General features: G+C 43.0%; 1 pseudogene; it reads right to left on the reverse strand.

Moving 5' to 3' along the window:
* Positions 1 to 305: 305 nt before the first annotated feature.
* LOC116551530 lies at positions 306 to 1,111 on the reverse strand (annotated as a pseudogene).
* Between the last annotated feature and the right edge of the window lie 4,522 nt (positions 1,112 to 5,633).

Consider the following 5,633-nt stretch of genomic DNA (forward strand, 5'->3'; position numbering starts at 1 on the left):
ATAAAAATCCTGTTTGTTATCACTAGAACACCATAGGAGTTCATTTCTCTCCTTCGAATTTACGTACAACTTCCTCTTAGCGATACTCCCTTTCTTTCTTCATGGTAGCTTTTATTTAATCCTATCGCCTTGCTGTTAGTATATACAAGGCTATGACCAGAAATTCCCAATCTTTTTTTTAGCTTTAGACGCTAGAGTTATTTAGGGCTGTTTACATGTGTTTCTAGAATATTTACTCTAAAAAAATGACAAGAGAGTTCCCCCTCAGTGAGACCCTGGCCTAAATATACATGCTTTATTTGTATAGCAAGAGGATAACATTAAACATGGAAGCTTTCAATTTATGGCACTGAATCATGATCTACACAGGGCATCCTTCAAAGGCTGCAACTAAGGACCCACCTAGCTTTTCAGCAATATAAGCCCGATTGAGATCTTCTGGCTCATTCATGCTTATGCCTGAAAATTTCTTTTAGATTATATCCTTGGAGCTTGCGTAGATCACTTTACTTTTCATAAGTGCTAATTTGAGTGCCTGCAAAAAATAAAAGTTTTTAAAACCCTGCAAAAACTCATCAACTCTTCTTTTCTGGGTTCCTTAGTTTCCAAAGTGCATCATACAAAGCATAGCAGCAATCATTTTTCAGGAAGCATTCCTACAAAATGCTTGAAAGGACCAGCTGTGGTTACATCAACATCTCCACCAAGATCTCTTTGCCTTCTTCTACCATGAAGCACTTTTTGTCTGCACTGAGACCAAAAAAAAAAAAATCAAAAAATTAAAAAAGACAGCCTCCTTTTTTTTCTTGATTTCTTGTGGTGTGGAAGAAAATTTCCACACTGTCATTCACAAAAAATGCAACATCATGAGCAACTTGCACTCCTGAGACCCTCTTCTCTGAAGCAGTCGCAGAGTCACAGAACAAGAGAGCCAGCGGGCACTGAGCATCCTCCTCAGTGCTGTGAACCAAATCTTACCGTGAAAGAATTTTGTGAGCCCTCCATGGTCATTGACCTTCCCCCTCCATGCCTGCCTGTTAAGTAGCTTTCCTACCCCAAGAATTTAGCCCCACCTAAAACCCACAGTATATTTTAGAGTTAAGACTAAATGCAGCCAGGTGCAGTGGCTCACGCCACTAATCCCAACAATTTGGGAGGCCGAGGAGGGTGGATCACCTGAGGTTAATAGTTTGAGACCAGCCTGACCAACATGGTGAAACCCTATCTCTATTAGAAATGGGAAAATTAGCCAGGCATGGTGGCAGATGCCTCTAATCCCAGCTATTGGGGAGACTGTGGCAGGAGAATTGCTTGAACCTGGGCAGGGGGTAGGCTGCAGTGAGCCGAGATCATACCACTGCACTCCAGCCTGGTGACAAAGTGAGACTCCAACAAAAGAAAGAGAGAGAAAGAGAATGAGAAATGCACACATATATTCTTCAACAGCTCTCATCTTAAGAACTTACGGAAAGAGCATGGGATTTGGATTTAGAGAGATGGAGGTTTGAATTTGTGACCTTAATAGCTTCACCTTTCTAAGCCTCAGTGTCTCCATCTGTAAAATGGAGATGATGATATGGTCAGGATTGTTAATTCCTTCTCTCTTCCTCCCTCTGCTGCCCTCTCATGCATGACTGTGAGGTGACTGCTGTCCTTCCAGTCATTTTGATCTTTCACACAAGAAAAATGGAAGAGAGTAGGTAGCAAGCAAAGGCAACTGAATCTGTCATTTCTTGTCCAAAAGTGACAGTTTTCCAGACAGCCTTCCCCCCAGGGGATTCACACTTACTACTTTTGGCCTGAGTTGAAGCACATGGTCTCCGGTAGCCCTGAGGAAGCCCAGGAAATCAGGTTTGTTTAGTTGGGATATTGTCCATCTGAGCAAAAGCAGGCTGCTATTCATTTGGGGCGAAAAAGGGGAGAATGGATCCTGGAGGCCATGGCAGTGTTTACATCAGTCTACGTCACAGCGTCATTGTGAGGATTACATGAGACATTCATGTAGAGTGCCTAATGCATCCAAAGAGCTTGGTAACAGGTCACTTCACAACATGACCTTGATGGGGCCACATCCCTCATGTGGCCATGAGTGTGGATGTTCAGGAATAAAATCAAATCCACACTGATGGATTCCAAGGGGGAATATGACGCCTTCTGTCAACACTCTTGACCTGTATTCTGAGGCCCGAGGAGCCTCATGTTCACGGTGGTTAAGCCTCTCTCCCTGAGGACACTCCCATGAGTGAGGAAACAGTGGGTCTGCCAAGACACGGGCTGGTTTCAGAGCCCCGCATCATTCTCTGGGCTCGCCTACATCTGAATATCATAATATGTTGATAAAATATCTTGTCAAGCTCCACAGTGTCCCCTGCCACACGGTCTTATTACACTTCTGCTTCATCATTAAAATTGAAAGAACATAAGCCCGCTGGACCTGTTGTTAGCATGTGGAGTGGCTGTCATGGAAGGGACGTCACATTTGATTTCTAGGCCCAGCCCCACATGCTGGCAGGGGCCCGGGGCCTTGTTCACTGTGGCGATTCAACCTCCTCCAATTTCTTATCAAGCAAATGTGTGTGTGTGAGGTGCTGGGTTTTTTCGCTCTCGATGGTGAGTTGTAGGATAGAAACCCTGTGACCGAAGAGTGGGGAGGGGGAAGAGACTTGCAAAAAGACACTAACCCAGGAAAGGCATGACTCTAGAATCTCATACACTGGTAAGAAAAATGCAGCCCTGCTGGTATTCCCATGCTATGCACACTGAGTAGGACATATTCACAGTATCTTATGGCTTACATTTCTGAAATACTCCAAGAGCTGGGAAACAGCAGAAAAATACACATGTATACATATGGTGGGGGGGAGGGCTCCATTTCTGGCATAAATCTTATATCATTGGGACATAAATCAACCTTCTAGGATTAGAACCTATAATTCAAGCATGAAGCTACCAACCCCATACTCCAAATTTGGCTAGATACTACCTGCCCCTAGGAAGACAGAAAAGGCTTGAAGTCTCTTGCATTTAACCACAATTTTCTGTCCTTCCAAGACCCCCAAGAGAGTCATAATCTAGTTAGTCATTTCAAGTGACAGTGAAACCCTGCCACAGCTGATGGAAACCAAGCCATGTCCTCTGTAGACCCAGCTCGGTGACATCCTGTGCAGGAGGAAGGGTGGGGTGATGTGACAATTCACAGCTTCGAGAAAACTTCAAGTGGATAATCTTTTACACCCTCCAATGGAGCATCTGGTGGAAGCCAGTTATTCAGGTGCCAGAAACAGCTCTGTGGGTAGCAGCGAAGAAAGCAATCTAGAGGCAGGGAAGGCATCAGAGATGGTTTACACAGCACATTATTAGTTTAGGCTATTCTTGTATCAAGTGACAGAAACTGCATTCAAACTGAACTTAAGCAAGTTTAAATAAATAAATAAATAAATAATATTTTAAAAGGGATTTGTTACCATTGTAACTGGAAACTACAAAGAAAGTTTCAAGCGCTTTAGGCAGCTGGGGCCATGGGCTCAAATGGATTTGTTTTTCTCTCCATCTCTTGGCTCTGCTAACCCCTACCTAGCCTATTGTCAGCTGAGCTGTCTCAGCAGACAGACACTAGTAACTTGAATTTACGTTTTCTCTGGCTTAGCAGCTGCATGGAGAGAAAGTGTATGTTACCTATGGTTTTTCAAAAATGCTGTGTAACAACCACAAAATCAAAATAGTACAGGAAGGATTTATTTCATCAATTCGAAGGTTGACTGTAGGGAGGCTTTGCCTCCTTCTCAGGCAGCCAGAGTAGCTTTGTTCCACGTGTGTTCTTTCTTGGGCCGACGATGAAGGAACAAAGCTCCCCTGAGGAAGCTCTTCTCAAGTCACAAGCAGAGGTATACATCCCAAAGCACAAGCGTATTTCAAGCTCTTGCTCACATTATGTTTACTAATATCACATTGACTAAAATAAGCCATGCAGCCCAGTCCAAAGTCAAGGGGCAAAGGGATATGTCTTACACTTTAATTGGAAGAACTGCAAAGTTATAGGGCAAAGGGTGTGGCTAGAAGGAAGAGTAAAGAGCTGGGACTAACCAATCAACCACAGAAGACATCTCTTTTCTGGAGTCCAGCTGTCAATCTCCGCTAACATGCAAATGGGCCTTGGTTGAGTAACATGCCCATCCTTGAACCGATCTCTATGATGCAGATGGGGAACTGAACTGCCAGCCTGACTGATCCAGTGCATTCTAGGGAAGTCGTGTTAATGGTGGGCAACAGGCATTAGAACCTATAGCTCCTGGGGACCACATGGAGGGCAGGAAGAGCTCTCCAGAGGAACAAGAATAAGGGACATGAAAAAGCAGACACTGTGGGTAAGAGCCATAGCTGCCACTGTTCACAACAAGAAAAACAGTATCTGAACAATCACAAGCAAGTGGGTCTTTACTCCTTGAGTCTCCTGGAAATGTCTCTGAAGTGCAGGGGTGGAGGGATAGAGGGAGAACAGAGCAGGCAGGGGAGGTATATGCATATGATTCCCTGTCATGAGTTCTACTAGTACCATTTTCAGGGTGTCCACGTTTATGTATTCACATTTACGCCTACAAGCATATACGTGTATACATGTATATTAGCATGATCTCACTTTAGCTCAGTTTTTCAGCCTTTCTGAGCCTTAGTTTCTTTATTCACAAAATGGGAATGCAAATACACATTGTGCTAAAATAATCATTCTAAGTATAGAGTTAATATTTTCTGTGGTTGTCACTATTACTACGGGTGCATAACAAATTAACCCAAAATGTGGTGGCTTAAAACATTGGCAACATTTTGTTTTGTTGTGGTTTGGTTTTTTTGCTAACAAATCTGCAATTTGGGCCTGGTAGTTATAGCTCATCTCAGTTCCAGGAAGTGTCAGCTCAAAGGCATCTGAAGGCTCACTCGGAGGAAGACAGCAGAAAGCACACTGCCTTTTACGATCTAGCCCCAAAAATCTGTAACATCACCTCTGTTGCAGTCTATTCATCAAGATGGTCACAAAAGCCCGCATATGTTCAACGGGAAGAGACAAAATTGCAAGAGTAGGCAGGATTGGAAATATTGCTGTGGCCATTTTTGGAAAATACAATCTGCCATATTCACTTTCCCCTTCCTGCTCTGATCCGAGTATGAATAGAACATGGGATTTGAAGCCATTCAGGTGACAGTTAAAATTACTGTTCTATTATTAACTAACTATGCTACTTTAGCTCAATTTTTCAGCCTTTCTGAGCCTTAGTTTATTTATCCACAAAATGGGAATGCAAATACACATTATGATGTATATTTTTTACAGTTGCAAAAATTAAAAGAAATTATTTTGATAAAGATCCTAACCCCATAAAGCATAGTAATCTTTCCTATCCTCCCCCATATGCCTTTGAGGGTATTCTTGAGTTATTTATGATGGTTGGAGTTATGGCCACAATTTCTCCTTGGACACTGAGGCATAGAATGTAACCCCTGCTATGAGTGAGTCCAGAACTGGAATCTGACCATTAGCATATAGATGTCCCAATGCCCTATAGATCTACAGAGCTTTGAAGGGAAGTCTGTAGATTGTCACCTAATTAATAAGTGCTGAAGGGACACATGAAATGCTG

This window comes from Sapajus apella, unplaced genomic scaffold (assembly GCF_009761245.1).
Source record: "Sapajus apella isolate SASKATOON/1434 unplaced genomic scaffold, GSC_monkey_1.0 scaffold10, whole genome shotgun sequence".
In the NCBI taxonomy this organism is placed as follows: Eukaryota; Metazoa; Chordata; class Mammalia; order Primates; family Cebidae; genus Sapajus; species Sapajus apella.